This window comes from Hypomesus nipponensis, chromosome 18, assembly GCF_054491055.1.
Source record: "Hypomesus nipponensis isolate SF chromosome 18, ASM5449105v1, whole genome shotgun sequence".
Taxonomy (NCBI): Eukaryota; Metazoa; Chordata; class Actinopteri; order Osmeriformes; family Osmeridae; genus Hypomesus; species Hypomesus nipponensis.
This window is the reverse complement of record NC_140378.1, coordinates 4,030,156-4,049,294: the sequence shown is the minus strand read 5'-3', so window position 1 is coordinate 4,049,294 and position 19,139 is coordinate 4,030,156. Positions and strand designations below refer to the sequence as shown.

The window sequence follows — 19,139 nt, the reverse complement described above, 5'->3', positions numbered from 1 at the left end:
TGGAGCATTCCGGGGCAGGTACATCTTCTTGAGCAGGTCCCAGTGTGCCGGGTCTGAGCGACTGTAGCCATGCCACAAGGGAGAACTCCCTCTGTCTCTACTCGGAGCTACTCCTGTCCACTTTAATTAAAATGGGTTACACACTGCATCTCTGAGTCACACTCTCTTAACGCTTCTCTAGGGCTCTACTCTTTACTCTGTCTGTCTGTCTGTCTGTCTCTCTCTCTCTCTCCATCCCCACCTCTCACTGTCACAGTCTGGTTCTCTCTCTTGCTCGGGCGTCCTCGTTTCTCATTGTCAGATTTCTCTCGCTCGTGTGTGTTTCATGTCTGTGACTGTAGCCGTGTGTGTGTGTGTGTGTGTGTGTCCACGCATCTTCAGCTCCCGAGGTGTTGAGGGATTTTCCATTTCTGCGGCGAAGCGGTAGCTCCCCACCAAAACAAGCAGTGGCATTTGGAGCCAAGAGAGGAGCAGGCCTCAAGTGATGTTTTATTCAGAGCCGCCGAGCGGACCAAGGGAGAAGAGGAGGGGGGGGGGGGGGGGGGTTTGAACAAAAGTGAAGGGGGGGGGAAGGGAGTGAGGGAAGGTTCAGGTGCTCTCCACATCCAGCAGCCCACCGCAACGTGAAGGTGCACACAGGTCGCTCACGCGCGTCCCGCGTTTCTGCGGTACTGCGTGTGCCCGCGTGGATGCGTGAGACGTCTCCGCGCTCTTGCATCGGCCTTTGAAAAAAGCCACTTCACAGTGGCAACCCTCGCCTTCCCACTTCGTTCCCTCGGCTTTTCATCGCTTGATTACCTTTTGATTACCGCCTGATTACGGCTTGCCGCTTAAGAGGCAGACAGCAGACCCCGACCCTCACTTTCACTTGGCAGACATAACGCAGCCCGACAGTGGGGAACGAAGGTAGACACACAGTGACACCTGCTAGGGATTAGCATTAAAGCCCCTAACCAGGGAAAACACGACGGCATGCGTTCACTAGAACAGCAGGAGTTCAAAAGCATGACTGGCAAAATACACGAGGAAACATCCGAGGAACCAGTTCAACAGACTCCAGTTCTGCCTCTCTTTGGTATCTCGTTCAGACAATAGAGGAGTAATTAACGCGCGTTGTTGCGTGTGCTTGTGTCTGAAGAGGAACGGGTTGTGTACGTGTGAGAAGGAGAGCATGAAGAGACAGGGGAGGAGAGAGAGCTCATTTAAAAACGGAGCCAGAACCCTTTTTTTATCACTGCTGTTTGATTCCGTGAAATGTGTCAAAATAGCTACAGTTGATCTATCTGTTGGATAAGACATTTCATCATTTCATCCAGACTCCACTAATACATAGCTCTTCCCCCATATGCAACTTAGACTGACTACACGATACAAAGAGGACTAGGCTTAGAGCCAATCGCGCTAGCTCATACTTCACAGGACAAGCTATCAGAATTCAGAAGGGATTAATATCTGATAATCCGGCTCCCATGTCCAAAAAAAGTTCCATATGAAGTAGCCTATGACTCATTGCAAAATCACGGGGTAAGCAGAATTTCTCTTTTTTTTTTTCAAGTGTCTATGCTAAAAAAGTGTGGAGTCATCATCAAACCACAGATGATGAAACCAGGCCAACTCCGCCGCCATCACCTGGCCCCCTCACGCCTCTCTCTCCATCTGTCTAGAGTGATGTCACCCTCATCGCTCTCTCATTAGTCCCCCGGGTGCTGGGGCGTTACGTAACGCCTCAGTTCGTACGCCCGCTCTGTCCCACCCGTCGTGTTGTCACAGCAGGACTCATCAGCCGGGGCGTTCCGTTCCTCGGGAATCCTGTTAAGACACACCTCCCGGTGTGACAGATTAACGGATATAAAACCAGTAAACCTCTGACATGGTCCTCTTCATTAAGCCATACACGAAGTGCAGGGGGAGAGCGAGAGAGAGGGAGGGAGAGAGAGAGAGAGAGAGGGAGGGAGAGAGAGAGAGAGAGAGGGAGGGAGAGAGAGAGAGAGAGAGAGAGAGAGAGAGAGAGAGAGAGGGAGGAGAGAGAGAGAGAGAGAGAGAGAGAGAGAGAGAGAGAGAGAGAGAGAGAGAGAGAGAGAGAGAGAGGGAGGGAGAGAGAGAAACAGGGAGAGAGAGAGAGGGAAAGGGGGTGGAAGAGAGGGAGGGAGGCAGAGCGCGCAACAGAGAGGGAGGGAGAGCCAGTGAAAGTCACCGTTTGCCCTTCACATCACAATTGATCTTCCTATTATGACAACATCATCATGAAATCAAATCAAGTCGTTTGTCCTTGACTTTCCAACAGTGCACCAGTACTTACTGAACAGAAGATCACAGATCCTTGATCTTGGCACTCTGTTATCAAGCAACATGTATGCTTATTCATATACTGTGCATGTGTGTAGAATGTTTATTACCAATACTGTGTATACTTGAATACGGTATATAGAAAATACATAGGCTATGTGATTTTGTGTGTGTGGGTGTCCTGTGTGCTTCCAGAAAGAGGAATGGCCAAGCTTAACCAGAATTGGGCAAATTAGGATTTATACTAAATTTGTTATACTTTCTAAGCGTATAATAGTTATGGGTTTGGACAAAACCCTGTTACTGAAGCGTTTGCAGAGAAAACTCATTTCTGAAAAGTAATCTATACTGTCTCTGAAGTAATTGTTGCATTTCATTTGAATGTTTAAGACTGAACTACGGAGTGAGACTGAGCTAAAAAGAGGTCAGGTGGGAGGAGTGAGGGAGAGGGAGGGAGGGAAATAGAAGGATAGAGGGAGGGAGGGGAGGAGGGGGGAGGGAGGGAGGGAGGGAGGGAGGGAGGGGGGAGGGAGGGAGGGAGGGGGGAGGGGGGAGGGGGGGAGGGAGGGAGGGAGGGAGGGAGGGAGGGAGGGAGGGAGGGAGGGAGGGAGGGAGGGAGGGAGGGAGGGAGGGAGGGAGGGAGGGAGGGAGGGAGGGAGGGAGGGAGGGAGGGAGGGAGAAGGGATCAAAGGAGAGACAGAGAGAGAAAGAGGGAGGGAGAGAGAGCAAAAAGAGCAGTTGTGCTGACAAGACACAACCCCTGAGGGACTGTTTGTCAAAAAACATGAGGAGCTTACCAAAGGATTGTACTGTACACGTCCCTGAACTGGCCTTTCTGCACCAGGAATATACAACACGCAGTACTTTAAAGGTTGTGAAACGAGACACCCCCTCGAGTTGCCACAGAGCTGGGAAGACTAGGGATGTTCACGTCCATGTACAAAGCTCTATTCACTAGGTCCTATTGTGTGCAGCCACCTCGCCCACCGGTAATGTACAACACCCTTCTAGATACCGCAACATGTACCAGAGTCTAAACTCTCAAGGCACACTATGGCTAAAGTGAACAGTCAAGACGCTGTTGAGTGTTCACTGTGTTCAGTCAGTGGCACCTACGGAGGGGAGGAGACACTGAGACCAGTCACTTTGAAAGTGCCAAATGACCTCCGCCCCCCCCCATCGGGCTCTGCACATTGTGTCATATCATGTCTGACTGAATGAAAAAGATGATTAACGCTGCTGCGAATGGCAACATGCTGCAAATCTGGATGAAACAGAAAGGGGCAAATTGAAGACAGCGGGAGCAGGCTATCGTTTGTTGACGACATTCCCCCGTCTGAGAGTGTGGCACGCATGACGTCAGCTAACACACGGGTGGGATTCTGTTTGTCGTAAAAGAACAAGAAAGAAAGGAGAGACAACGTTTCTCCACATGTGATTTTGCATTCCCCAAATGTGTGATAAAGAGAAAGGAGAAGGAGGAGGGAAGATGGATAGCGTTGCTTCTGTGGCTGCTGGACGTCTTGGTGCTAAGAGATGGGTCTACTTAATCAGGCCTGTGACAGATCGCCACCTCTCACGGTTTACTGTCTCAGTCACATCAGGTGACGTTTTGGAAAGCCTTGATGACTACTAAATCCCCTCACACAATCTAGCTGGAATCTCACTGGCTTCACCTCCAGACCAAGATAGGTCTCTCCTGTGGGCCGCATCTCCGGAAATTTCCTCTCAGACGACAGGCTATTGATTGGCTTCCCCTGTGGTATTGATTGGCTGAGCGAGTTGCCGTCGCCTACTCGTCCTAAAAGGAAACAAAGTTTCCCAACCAAGGAAAGGTACCTCCTTGGTGTTGCCATGGTAGCATGTTCAAGGCAGTGAGACCTGTCTGATCAGGAGACGAACAGGAAGAGGGAGATTTCCTCTGGGCGTTTATGGGTTCTTTTTTATAGCCCGTTGCTTCTAGTGGGATTACACAAAAGCTCATAAAGGTGTTTTTTTCCCAGAGATCTACATATGTCCACTACTCCATCTTGAACATTCCATCAGTATCCATTCCCATATCCTTTTATTGCATTCAGCCACAACCGGAGATCCATCAGCACAAGTTGCCAACCCTCGCATTGGCGGATTCGAGCAAATGGATGGAAGGTGTTGACGTCGCCTCCTCACCCTTCTGGACTTTTAACGAGCGCTTCATTCAAGTGGGCGTTCGGTGAAGAGACGGCAAATTACTCACAGCTGACCCCTGACATGCTGTCCGTCGGCCAATTAAACGGGGGCTCGACGCGAGCGTTCACCTCGGGGCCTCCTTTTCAAACCAAACGCCGTCGGTTGTGCACACTGAGCGTTCCTTTTGTGGGTCTGTGGCTCACAACCACGCCGCGCTCTGAGCGCCGTTCGTTCTGGAAGTCACTGTGGATAGGAGCGTCCGCTAAATGAGCAAATGTGCCAGTGTAGCTGCGCGACGGAGACTGCATCCCATTTAATCAGCCCTGGTTTGAAGTGATTCATATTCTTTGGGCGCTAGGCATGTCGCGCCATCTCATAAATTTGGCTGGTTGCACTGCCCTGAGGGAGAACACACAGACGAAGTGGCACTCGCTACACTCAGCACTCACTGGTTCACTGTCACAGTAGGTCACTCAGCAACCAATGGGATGGAAGCGAGCGCTGCTTCGAACGTCCTGCAGCAAAAAGTATGCTGCGTGGCAAAGGCTCGACTCTGCGGCTATATTCTGCAGAAGTGGAGTGGATAAGAGTGTGTGTGTGTGTGTTTAATGCTTGGGTGGGTAGGTGGTGTATGGCTACACGGTTCACATGCTCAATGTTATCAGTCATCATAGTTTGTGCGCAGACAGATGTACACGGAGAAGTCATCATGGCTGCCCTTGTGCATTCCCTATAGGGTGACATCATCAATGATCGGCATGGTGATGGATTGACTAAATGATTGATAGGTGGAGTGGACTATAAAATCCTTGAGGAGAAATTCAGGAAAGTGTTGGCAAGAAGCCAGGATTCCCTCGTAAAGCTGCCCCACTCCTTCCATTTCCCCATCGTCCCCAACAAGACCGAAGGAAAAAGCACTCTGCAACCAATTCCAATATATTCACTCCTTGTTTATGGCCCCAGACCCTCAAGTATCTGTTCTGTATCAAGGAGCGTACATTAGCATTTCTTCATTTTCACTCCGCCAAACACAATCGATGTGGATTTTGCTTTCATTTTTTGGTCCTTAGATATACCATTTAGAATTCCACATCAAAGAGACTTCGGCCCGGAGTTTCCTTGCTTTTGGAGAATGGAACATTGTTTAAAGACGAAAACATATTTTCTTGTAAGCCTCTATAATGAGAGCGTGTTGGTGAGGAAAACAATTGAGGGAGGGAGAACAAACGGGCAGGTGATAGAGATGGGGGGGGGGGAGAGACAGAGAGAAAGAGAGAGACACAGAGAGAAAGAGAGAAAGAGAAAGAGAGAGAGAGAGCGAGTGAGAATGAAAGGGAGAGGGAAAAGGGGAAAGGGAGAGAAAGAAAAACTAACAGTGAACACAGAGTGAATTCAGTGACAATAGTCGGGGTGGGGTTTTGCTAAGGTCCCAAGTTCAAATTCCACTCTGCATGTCGCTCTGGATAGAAGTGTGAATAAATTAGACATGATTAAAGGCCTGCCATTTGTGTATGGGAGAAACAAACGGGAGCAGGTGTGTGCTGACAGGTGCCCAATTCTCCAGGCTGTTGGAGGGGTGGAGGTGGGGAGGGGGGTGGTTGAATGTGGTCAGCACTACAGACAGTCCTTTGCCAGTCCCGTAAATAATGGGACTGTTCCTGGAGCGGGGTACAGAGGAACAAAGACTGAGCCAAGCTGAGTTCAGATAACGCTCCGCACAGCAGGAAGGATCAACTAGCCAGGGAAGCGAGAGACAATCTCTCTCTCTTCTCTCTTGCCTGCTTGTCTCTCTGCCCTGGGAGATACGGACCAGAGATACTGCTATCAGGAAGCTTGGCTGGTCCCTATTCTCCATCTCTCTCTCTCTCTCTCTCTCTCTCTCTCTCTCTCTCTCTCTCTCTCTCTCTCTCTCTCTCTCCGTATCTCTGTCTGAGGGGGTGGACTGGTGTCACACTGTGTTCTGTTTTAAGGAACTTTCTCCCACATGCACAACAAGCCCACAAAGTGTTGTCGGTCTTCCTGCTGAGGGGCCTGATTTGAATATCAGAGCGCCACCATCATATCCTGCCCGGGAACAAAGGCACGGCTCAGACAAGGGCACGCCAGGGAAGAGAGGAGCGGGCGCACACACACACCAAATAAATTGGGTGCGTGGGAGGGCGTCGTCTCTATCGCTGGCAGTTGTTAATCTCCCATCAGACATGCATGGGCCGCGGGTAATACCTTCACATCTTACCGCAGCACACGCGAGCGCACGGGCTCGTACGCATGGATGTTAAGCCCACAACTGAGACGGCTAGCGGGGCTCAGAGCAGAGCCGTGATGAGGTTGGAGTGGAGGAGGAGCCTGGTGAGACGTGGCTTTGGTGGCGGGACGCCGCAAGTCGCCGGGGGAAACGTGTTTTTTTCCGGCAACATCGGTGTTTGACGCCCCTATTGCATCAAGTAACCCCCCCTCCCCCCCCTCTGCCCCTCTCTCATTGGCCCCCTTCTCAGGCTGGGTTTTTATAGCGCACACTGCTGTTCCAGACAGCCAGCATCCACTGCCAGTCAACCAAACCCCACATCGATAATCACACACAACCCTCCCACCCACCCACTCATTCTCTCTCACACACACACACACACAGAAAATTACCTAGACGTTTTTTTGTTGTTGCTTCAGGCATGTCAAAAAGTTCAGGGTTTCAAATATCCTTCGGAACTGCCTAACCAGCTGAATCTTTGAGGTTTCCTGCAAGGTGAGAGCAGCTTGGAGATTCAGGTAGTCGGTAAGGCCGCTGTTTGGGAGGGTGATTTCTTCTGGAAGCAGACTGCAGTGTCCAGGTGGGTGGGCCTCTACAAACGACTGATTTGCTCGCACCCACCTGCCACCATTCCCAAAACAAGGTCATACTTCGAGTGGCCTGGCTTCTTCCAATTTTTCTCCCCCAGCGTGGATCCTTTCTTTCATTTTGTATCGCAAGGAACAAATGTTTTGGTAAAAATGTAAGGGGGTGCAAGTATGGTTTTCTTCCAAATGTCAGCAATCCATTCAGAATATATATTTCATAAAGTATGAGTTTGTTTGGACCACTGACTGCATAGATACACACTTAATACCCCTAATAGGCAATTAGTTTCACGTAGGAAATAACACAATTCAATAATTAATGGCGGCTAAGTGGGCATTGCAAAAGTGGAAGCCCTGACAAGCAACGCAAATGGAGAGGTCTGGTCTTCCACCAATTTCTGGCAAGTGGCTTATTCAATTGAAGCCCATCAGCTCTGGAATGGGTCAGGGAAAAATTGCTCCTTTGATGGTTTGGCTCCCACACGCTAACACAAATACACACACACAAACATACTAACACACCCAAGCCAACGGTCGACGTGATATTCCTGTCCTCTGTCTCTGTCTCTGTCTCTGTCTCTGTCTCTCCCCCTCCCCCTCCCCCTCCCCCTCTCCCTCTCCCTCTCCCTCTCTCTCCCTCTCCCTCTCCCTCTCCCTCTCCCTCTCCCTCTCCCTCTCTCCCCCTCCCCCTCCCCCTCCCCCTCTCCCTCTCCCTCTCCCTCTCCCTCTCCCTCTCTCTCTCTCTCTCTCTCCCCCCCCCCACCCTGACTGCAAATCACTCCCAAAACTGTCAGCCTGCATGAGTGGAACTCAACAGACCAGTAGAACAAGCTGACTGTCCTTCGTTGGCTGGACGCCACCATTCCCCAGCCCAGCCTCGACTTCCGAGGTCTGAGGCACTTCAGCAGGACAAGGTCCCCCCGGGCCAGGCCGCGCCCTCATCCCCCTGGTTCCCTTCTCCGTCAGGGCGTCATGGGGTGTAGCCATCGTCCCAGCGCCTGCACACATCTAGCGGTGTTCTCCAGCCCCCACCTCACCTCATAACGCCTCCCCTCCCTGCCGCCCCCCACACACACCGCCAAGCCCCACTGTCCTGCCTTCTGTCTCTCAGTCCGTGTTCAGCCTCGTCGAGCACGCATGACGCACTTTCACGGGTGCTCCTCAGCGCTGTCGCATTCTGGGTTTGCAGTATGTTTCATTCATGCGGCGCTGTTGCACCATTCGCTTGTGTTTGTAAGCGAACTGTTCCCTTCATGTCGTCATGAAGTATTGGTTATGTGGTTATGTCCACGAGTCATAAGAAGGGATGTGATGTTTTGTATTATGTTAAATCTGAATGAATGACTATTACGTTTATTTATCTGCATGTGTTGAAAGAGAGAGCTCTGTATTTGTGCAACTTATAGGTTGAGTTTAGAGATGAGAGAGAAATATTGTTTATCATTTTAATTTAAGACAATCTCATATTGAAAGGCAATGAAACGAAACGGTTAGGTTGCACTCACGCTGTGAAGTCTCGAGTGAGCATCTTCCCTCATCCAACCTACAACTTTCCTCGGTCTTGAATCTTTACCCAACCAGAACATTCCTTTGCACATATTGTATCGTATAGGAACATAATGTCCGTGAGAACTGGCAGCCCTATACCCAGATGTACTCCCCTCTCTCGCCTCTATCTCTTTATCCCCCACACTGCAACCAACCCTTAGTTTAACACCCACCCACCCTGACCCCTCCACCCTCTCTTCCCCAAGCAGCTGTGGGTCAAAAGTAGCTGGAGAATTAGCTCAGTCAGTCATGTGTTTTCCCACACCAGAGAGAGAGAGAGAAGCTCCATGATACACTTGTTAAAAATGACAGTGGTGCCTCATTGGTCCATCGGCCCCTCCAGCTGAGCTGCTCTGTTTCCTGTCGTTAAACCCTTTTTTCTTACAATGCCCAGCCCCCCACACACACCCTCTTTCTCTCCTCCTCACCCCTACACCCTTAAGCTGCAGGGGCGCAGGGGCAGATGGGATGTTTTCCATGGCGACGGCAAGCCGAGCGTGCTGTTTTTACTTGCGTTTAACGAGTGGTTCTCTCATTACCCGCCATGAAGCGAAACCTTCTGGCTGTGACACAGTGGCATATTAATAGGTGCCGTGAGTGGGTGGTGAGGAGGCCTCTGATCAGAAGTAACAAGATCCCAACAGCGCACCAAGCCGAAGTTCTTTGAAGCGTATACGGTAAATGTGACTTTCTGTTGACTTGGAGCTCATTTACAATCAGTTGAGTTCCTCAGATGGTGGTTGTGGACACACGTCGGGCCCTCGTTCAATGTTGAAGATGTGGAGGAGGATGCGGTGATTGATTTGTCTCACAGCTCTGGCTGTGAGAACGGGACGTGAACTAAAAGGGATACTTTGCCTGTATCGATTGTTTATTGTTTAACAATTTGAACACATTAAGTGTGGTGTTGCGGGGGGGAGCGGGCGGGATGAGACTGATGTGTGGTTCATTAATTGTAATAGCCGTAAATCACTTTCATCGCGGCCACACTTTAACCTGCAGAGCAAAGAAATTGCTAGAAAATTGATTTTCTGATATTGCGAGCACCCATGCATTATAAATCTGTCACTGAAACAAACAGAATTGTATATTGACAATGCAGGCAACGACCATCTCAACGATGTAAATTAAACTTATTGACAGTGTGGAAAATACAGACAACCTGCATTCACTGCAAATGTTATTGTAATTTGGATCAAATAGGAAGCATTTTCGAGATTCATTGTTCCTCATAAAGCTCCCACCAGGATATTTCTTTATATCATCTCTTCCCAGAACCTTGTATCCATTTATGTTACCAGTGGGCAACTTTAATGACTTCCTGTTGGCATAGGAACCGAAACTCTCAAATTACACCAAATAGGAATTCCCAATGGTCCCGTGGGTGAAATTTGAGCCTTTCAATCAGATGCAGGGCCACTCATCACACAAGCGTTTTTCCAAACAACCTGATCTACATTTCGTCCTCTCCAATAGAAGATGCGAGCCTCGCATTGGGTGCCCATAGACACGCCAGACACTGCACACACATGCCTTTGTCGACACTATCAGCAAAACAATTCAAGCATATTTGCATTCTCCAGCTGAAATAATGAGGAAAAGCGAGCCACAAATCCTCTGCTTTTGGTGGTGTCTCCGTGTTCTTTGCAAAAAACCACACACACAATCCATCACCAGGGGTTCGTTATAGGCAAGCCCATCGTCACCTGGTTACTGGTTTGGTTTGTGTATTTGGCCTCTGTCGATACAGTTCCTGACAGGAACTTGCAGGGCCAATGTTAAATGGAGGGCTGAGCCAGTTGGGTGGATGTAGGGGTTGGGGAAATAATGAGGCGGGGGGACAGGACAAGTGGAGGAGGTCAGGTAAACGACAAACGGCAATTCTTCTGCCAGAACCCCCCATGCCCTGTGAGTCTCGCTTGTCTATCGAGTATTTAACAGTCGTCTGTCTCTGTGTGTGTGTCGCGTGGGGTGGTGTGCATGTAGCATGTAAAGTGAGGACTGACAGGCTTATACATAATGCATGCTCTGCTTAAGGGATGACTGACATTTGGCTTCTCATCAGTTAGGCCATTTCCCCAGAGATGATACGGTATGTCCCTGGAGATACTGGTATTTGCACAAACACACACGCAAACACACAAGCGCACACACACACACACGCAAACACACTCACACAAAAGTCAAAAAAATTAATAGCGGATGTTCTGTCACAGTCAAACGCCCCAACAAATTAGCCAGAAGGCAGATCTCTCAATCTTTGACTGACAGGACGAAACATTGGTTTTCCCTCTCCTCCCTTAGTATATAGATTTGACTAGAGCCATGCTTAAGGCATTTGCCATTCAAACTCTGCAGCTCCTCTGAATGGGTTAAAGCGACACATGATGTACCGTACAGCCACGTAAGGCCAGCACTACTTTCTGTATTGTGAAAAACAAATGACTTCAGTGACTCGTTCTAAACTAAACCCGGCATCATTGCAGAAAAGGAGGGGGACTTCAATCAGAACCCTCCCGACAGTCTAAATGCAAAACAACTAGAGGGGGGGGGGGATGAGGGGGGATGACTTGAGCGTGTACAAGGCAGGAGGCGGGAGTTGTACAACCTGCAACTGGCACCCAGCTCTGATTCTCCTCACTACGGTGGCCATGTAGGGACATGCTCACACTCGGCACTTGAGGAAATGAGCTTGGCCTGGTCTGCGGTGAGGCACACGCCAGTCAGTCACATGACAGACCTGTGTCAGCATCAGACAGAGGCACAGTCATTGGCAATTGGACAGCACAAGAGAGGTGAGTCATAGTCACATGGACGTGGATCAATTCAATTCAATTCAAAAGTCACTGGTGAGATGATCAATGATGACAAGGACGATGATCAAGCCGCAGACTTGAGAGAGGTCTGAGTCTGCATCGATAAAAACATCCTATTTTCGGAACCAGGAGTGTCTGTTTGTGCTGCCATACATTCATCACTGTATTTATGCACATGACACAAACATAATCTGTGCAGCATGGGATGTGATGGTGGTGGTGGTGGTGGTAGGGTAGCGAGAAGGCAGCTGTCCAGGCATGGCTTACTTCTCAAATCACACTTTTATTTTTAAACTGCCTAAGGGAGGGCGAGAGGTATAGAGTGAATAGCGGGCATGAATCAGGATGGTCTCCGGACAGAAGTGGGCTCCAGTAATATAACGACAAAGTATATGTGGACGGTGAACGCCATTTCATCATTCAAGCCTGTTCCGGTCCTCGCATCCTGAGCAGGCACATGTGACAGAACTCCAGCATTAGCATGGTCTGCTCCACACTCAGTCATGTCTCTCTCTCTGTCTCTCTCTCTCTCCCTCTCTCTCCCTCTCTCTCTCTCCCCCTCTCTCTCTCCCTCTCTCTCCCTCCCTCTCTCTCCCTCTCTCTCTCTCTCTCTCTCTCTCTCTCCCCCCTCTCGCCCTTCCATCAGCCCTATTAGTGTGCGCTCAGAAAACGACCACAACAGTCCATCCGACCGTATTAATCCTTTCCTAATCATCGCCGTCCGCGATCCCCAAAAATGATTTTTAAAAGCACTCGGCTCCCTTGACAAGCCGTCAGGTCCAGATGTAACCAATTAGAATGTGGAAGGAGTGTCGAGGGAGCTGTGAAGGGTCTGTTGCGGTTTCGGTTCTTGCCATGCGAACGGCAGCTCACACCTGCCACAGAGAAAACCTCTGTGTGTGTGTGTGTGTCTGTGTGTGTGTGTGTGTCTGTGTGTCTGTGTGTGTTAGGTCTCTGTGTGTGCAGTGCTGGTTCAACGCATGAGCAGGTGTGTCGGGAGATGGTCTGAGAGTAGCGGCTGGTGTCTCTCCTGCCAGCCTCTTTATCTTCAGCTGGCAGGAGAGACACAAGGCAGAGGCCCTGCTGATTGGATTTCGGCCTGGAGACGGCATGGCTACAGGTGAGAGTGGGAGACCGACAAGGGATGGAGACAGAGAAAGGTGAGGGGGGGGATGGAAAGAGAGGGGATGGGAGAAGGAGGTTGAGAGAGAGTCGAGGAAGGGAGAGGTAGGATAGAACGAGGGAGGGAGAGAGAGAGAGAGAGAGAGAGAGAGAGAGAGAGAGAGAGAGAGAGAGAGAGAGAGAGAGAGAGAGAGAGAGAGAGAGAGAGAGAGAGAGACCAAGAGAGTGGGGGGCAGAGAGCACATCAATGGACACGCAATGGCAACCAATCCCAGACAAAGAACACATAAGCAGGAGGACAGGCACAGAAACCCAGACACGAGGCCTTACGCTACCAGACATAAGGGCTGACAGGCTGGCGGTCTCGTTCAATCTATGAGGTGTTGGGTTACATTAACCTCCAATATGTGGTCAGGGGGAAGGACCAGTGAACATCCGCAAACACACACACACACACTGTCTAACATGCATGTACACACACACACACAATCGTAAAAGTGGGGAGGGGGGCAACTATCTGCACGTTTACGTTAGTCAGAGGGCACACAGCTATCCATGATTGTTGGTTTGAGTGGGGCAAAAGGGGAGGCCGGCACAGCAGCACACTGTTAGTGACTGCTCTGCTGACAGAGGGATATCTGATCATCGAAAACATGGTGAGGAGAGCTTCCCTCAGCAAAGGTCAAACTGTGGCCTCTGTGAATTTGTTGCGTGTGTGTAACGCCCCGGGTGTAAAGGACACTGCACATTGCGCATTGCACAATGCATCAATCACATTGCACTCTTCTTTGTATCTTATTTGATATTTGATATTTCAAAAAAGACTTTGTAGAGTAGTGGTTGGAATTCTTATTATTTAGACAATGTTGTACATTTTCTACATTGAATATTTTCTATGTTTTAGATTTGAACTCTTATCTGTTTACCATATGCACCTTCCTGCCATGGTAAATTCCTTGTTTGTGCAAACTTACTTGCCGATTAATTCAGATTCCGATAGGTTGTGAGCCGTGCCCAATGCCTAGTAGTCTGTCCTTGGAATTTCACAAGCATCAGAGCAATCAACATGTACCCAAGGTCACATTCAGTGTAACGTGGAAGTCTCTTATCATTTCTAATCTCTATATGCTCCCATCACATCAAAATGTCCTTGTTCAACTATCCTTAGATGACTCTGGACAGATTCCAACCCATTTTCCTTAAGGCCGGTATCTCTCTCAAACACAGGGATGTCTTTGTCAAACAGACCTCCAATGTTTGGTTAAGATTGCACAAGAGTCCACCAGTCGTTAGACCTCGAGGAACGAGCGACCCATTCAAGAAGTTCCTCCTGGGTCTTTTCTGCATTTCCGTTCGAGGAGTCACTGCTTTAGTGTAGAGCAGGTAACCTGCAGTGGTCTACATTACAGCTGTTGTGATCGATTTTTCTTTGGGAGCATTGGTTGCATTGTTAGTGTCGCTCAGATGGGACTAACACTTGCATTCGCAAAATAAACACATTTATGAGCTCTCGGTCGTCCAGGTGTTTCCACTGTGACGTTTGATGGGAATCGTGTGTGGAGAAAGTCGATGATCAAACAGACACCAGACACCAGAGCAGTCGCTGGCCAGCTGTGTAAATGTGTGTGTCGGTGTGTATGGAGGTGTGTGTGTGTGTGTGTGGGTTTGTGTGTGAGGGAGGGAGACAGACAGGGAGACAGACAGGCAAACAGACAGACGAATAGAGAACGGAGAGAGAGTGAGAGATATAGAAATAGACAGAGAGAGAGATAGATAGAGAGCAGCAGCAGCAGAGAGCAGAGGGAACGAGACAGAGAGAGGGAGAGACAAAGAAAGAGAAAGAGAGACATAGAGAGAAATACAGACAGAGAGAGAGAGAGAGAGAGAGAGAGAGAGAGAGAGAGAGAGAGAGAGAGAGAGAGAGAGAGAGAGAGAGAGAGAGAGAGAGAGAGAGAGAGAGAGAGAGAGAGAGAGAGAGAGAGAGAGAGAGAGAGAGAGAGAGAGAGAGAGAGAGACGGAAGAGGACACAGTGGGAGCTACCTGCAGCGTGCTTCCTCACTAGAGCCAACCAGTCAAATGTTTTGGGAAAGCAGGGAAGGAATGGAGAAGGTAGTAGACGATAAACAAAGATCTCCAATAAACCAAATGTAACAAACAGTGAGCAGAACTGAAGCTTGAGGGACTGAGAGAACTAAGAGACATACATTATTGTGGTAATGGCTGTACTTTTTGTAAATGTTGAATTTGAGATGTTTTTGACAGTCAAAATTTGAACCAACATTCTGTTAGAACTACTTCTAGACCTCCATTATCTGCTGCCCTTGTTATGCACTATGTGCACTTCGTTTAGGATAAAAGCGTCTGCAAAATAAATACATTTAACTTGAGTTTGAAGGAGCTGGATTCTGGGACTTGTTTTCTTCACTTAGCCCCCCAAAAGGTCGAATTGTATCAAATTGTATCCATTGATTCAAAGACAGCCAATCACATTAGGAATCGAGCAGGAACAGTTATTTAGTTATTGTTTTAGTTGCTCTTTAAAGAAGATCTAATTTAGCTCCCCGCCTTTGACACACACAACATGTATTCACATGACACGCATGCATGCAGACACAGCACACAAGCCAGTCACTCCGCTACATAAGCTATGTATTAAATGAATATTTGGCTCAACTTTCAAATTCCACTTCCATGATGTTCAAGCCTAAAAATACTTAGGCTACCAAGTGGGTGCATTTGGAAAAGTTTTAAAATGACAGAGTTTTCAGCAGACCATTCATTCATGTAAGCAGCAGTTATACATTCATGTGACCAGTTCAATCCACCGTGCATTGTCTACCCCACACTCAAATTGCTTGTGCATAATTGTTGATGAGTTAAACATTCATGAACGTGTACCGTGTCTCTAGAACGAGTGACATGTAATTAAAGAAATAGCTTCGCGTGCCCAACAACCCGACACCTTCTCTTTGCCTGATCTAAAGTGAGCTCAAAAGTGTCGGTAAACGTCGCTGACAGAAGCTCAATAACGAGACATATGTGCATTAGCCTACTGTATGCAACGAGAGGCAGTCTACAGAAGTCTGTCTCCAACACTGCCGGCTCGGTAGATAGAGGAGATTAAACGAACTTCACCTCCAACGTTTAGATGAATAATTGTTGCAAAATAAAACATGTACCCTGATGCAATCCAGACTACGTTGTTTTCTAAATACAAAGAAATTTATTGGCTTCACTCAACAATATTGAGCGACACCTCTATAAAACACCATTATACATTTCTTCGAACATTATGACAGATTTTAGGCTGAAATGCCATGTCTTAAAATACGATTTCGTCGTTTAATTAGGGTATTTGAATTGACAAAAGTGATGATAATGCGCATGTTTAATGCACCCCAACCTGGTGAAATGTGGTTACTTTGTCAGGTAAAAGCATCATCTCAAAATGATTTGAGGTTGGTAACAAATTAATCTGATCAGTGCATGTTACGTTGATCTTTTACCGAGTCACAGCGCGTGTATGTGAGTGGAGACCGATTTAGCGCTCGTTGTTTTGACTAGGTCAGATTTCACTGACAGACATGAGACTCCTCCTGTTTGGGACTGCAAAAAGTATTTACATTGCATTATCTTGGTAACGGTGACATTTAACCGAGAGCAAACTTCCAACATTGCACTTGTCAAGACATCTTCGGTTCGAGCGCTTTGAGCCGACAGGTTTCGAGCGACAGGCACGAGCTCGTCAAGCACAGATGCTGGAAACCCGTATTTTGCCAAAGGGAAAACATATTTTTAGCGATGACACAAACAGTTGACACAAAAGTACTTATGTGGGATTGTAGGAGCAATATTGTTTCAAATGCATATTGACTATCGTCAATCTCTTTTGACAATTTGTTTCATATTTTGCAGGTTTGAATCTTCATATGCATGTATTTGTGTAAGCTTTCAAGTAACATAGATGTCTTGTTTGTGAAGGGTGACTGACAAATTATCTTCTGTTACCGTTCTCTTTACAAAGCTAACACAGACCACATGGTGTATTCCAACCACCACTCAATAAACTGTCCAAACAGCCACTCTGAACCGGTGACCTGAACCACTTTACCACATGTTCTGTATTCAATCTTCCCTCTCCTAACTAATCATGACCTCATTCACATGATTTCCCACTGCAAGGCACTGTCAACACAGTCTGATGAAATATATGCCAGCATGTCACATTTAATTTAAAATACTATTAAATAACCTCTAAGGTACTGGCCTCGCAGTATTCCTGAGACACAGGTTTAAGCAACTGGTTTAAAGAGGTCAATATTTGACACGCAAAGTTATGTACAATGGGATCACACAAATACCAGACATTGTTCTCATGTATCAGAACAAGTTAAACCAGACCATGTTCACACATCTATTCTTCTCAACAAGGAAGAATGACTTATTAAACAACTCTATATATTCTTATAGCCCAAACTTACTCTGGAGGCTAAAACACCAAACAATGTGCCTTAGTCAATGATCTAATCCATACCCTGAATGTACAGTACCAGTCAAAAGTTTGGACACATTTTCCCATTTGTGTCCAAACTTTTGACTGCTACTGTATTTTCCATTTCCCCTCTCCAAAGACACCAAAGCAGGCCATTCAATATTCACAATAGATGTTTCGCAATCTTTCCGTAATTCTGTTGTCCATGAACAATGACAACAGATTTAATTACAAAGCATAGAAACGACACAGGGTATCTTAAGACATGCCTGGATCGACACCTACCTTGCTGGAAGGTTGTGCCAGGGCTTCCTGGGGATCATGTGGTTTGAGTATAGTCCGGAACTGAGCTGGGCATAGCTTCACCCATGAGTGGCACAACCATCTTGAGCAATGTAGAGCCGAGCTCGATCCATGCCGCGGACTTGCACTCCGCTTCTCTGATGTACACACACTCTGTCATTCACACTTCACACAGATCCCTCGTGGAGTCAGCTTCCGTTGGAAGGGTGGCCCCCACACAGCCAGCCAGAGGATGTCCAGAGAGGGAACGACGGAGGTGTGCTGCTGCCCAGAAGAGCCTACTCCAGTTACAGTCTCTCTCTCTCTCTCTCTCTCTCTCTCTCTCTCTCTCTCTCTCTCTCTCTCTCTCTCTCTCTCTCTCTCTCTCTCTCTCACTCTCTCTCTCTCTCTCTGTCTGTATTTCTCTCTATGTCTCTGTCTCTCTCTCTTTCTCTGTCTCTCCCTCTCTCTGTCTCGTTCCCTCTGCTCTCTGCTGCTGCTGCTCTCTCAGCTTCACTCTGGTCCTCCTCTTTCAAGCTGGCTTCTACCTCTCTGCTGTAGCCCCTCCCCCCTCCCTCCCCCCTCTGTGGCGCCCTGCTTACAAGAATGCTTCTTGTTCATGGCTCTTTCGCTCCGCTCACGCGTCTTTCCACGGGGACAGGGAGGGGGAGTCTCTTTCCCAAGTCACACTCACCTCCAGAAATGTTTGAACCGAGACTAATAGGATGATTAATTGTAATTTCATCCGAATAATGGTTTGAAAGAAGTTGTATTTGCGTAATGAGAAAATGCTAACATGGACATGCACATATCTGCTATCTGTAATGAAGTGTTTTCCTGTTAGATTGTGGGTGTAAATTGGATCTCTTTCTGTCTGCCTTTAGACACCTTTCTTTGCTGATTCTGCTAATTGGGACCTCCACTCAGATATACAGCCACACAGACGACCTCTTTGGACATTGTCAATCATTTGGAGGAATTTCTTGAAGAATTAATCATTTGTTTTAGATCACCCGGATGGGCTGGGCAACTTCTTGATCTGAAGTGAAATGATTGTGGCAACACTATCAAATCTGTATCCTAGTCTTTGGCATGTAGCATGGTCTTATGGAGAACACATACTAACGATCTTAGTAGGCTAACGATCGTCAAGTTGCCCACCTGCTCGTTAGTCAAGAGGCACAAGGAGTAGTGCTTTTTATAAAAATACATTGATCACATATTTGATATTATAGCATGTGAAGTTCTCCCGAGTCTTGCTCTTACACACAGATTAGAAGTGTCTCTTTTCAACTGTGTGAAGTCACAGACAGACTATGTAACCCACCCAGATTAAAGACAAGAGGAAGGCTAGACAGTAAATGAAAAGGATGAAACAGCAAAGTGCTTGCAGGATAAGGTCAGGATAAGATACTGTTGTACTGACGCCATAGATGTGTGGCAAGGGCGGTACTAGGGAAGGAGATGAGGTTTGGCACAGCCAAAAAGCCAATTCTACCAGTTTCTCTGGGCTGTTGGTCGGGACCACCTGCAGACATATCACCATAGACTGTGTGTGAAGTTAGGGCAATCCGGCAAAAGCTTAATAGATA

At 47.9% G+C, this 19,139-nt stretch overlaps 1 protein-coding gene across 4 annotated transcripts in view; it reads right to left on the bottom strand.

Annotated features, from left to right (window-relative positions):
• Positions 1-18,029, bottom strand: part of opn7b (opsin 7, group member b) — a 43,405-nt gene extending 25,376 nt beyond the window's left edge. For 3 of the 4 annotated variants that reach the window (XM_084679876.1, XM_084679875.1, XM_084679877.1), the window contains exon 1: positions 17,551-18,029. The gene's annotated coding sequence lies outside the window, so the exon portion shown is untranslated. The remainder of the gene's footprint in view (positions 1-17,550) is intronic. The other variant, XM_084679878.1, reaches the window with a different exon arrangement.
• Positions 18,030-19,139: the final 1,110 nt, after the last annotated feature.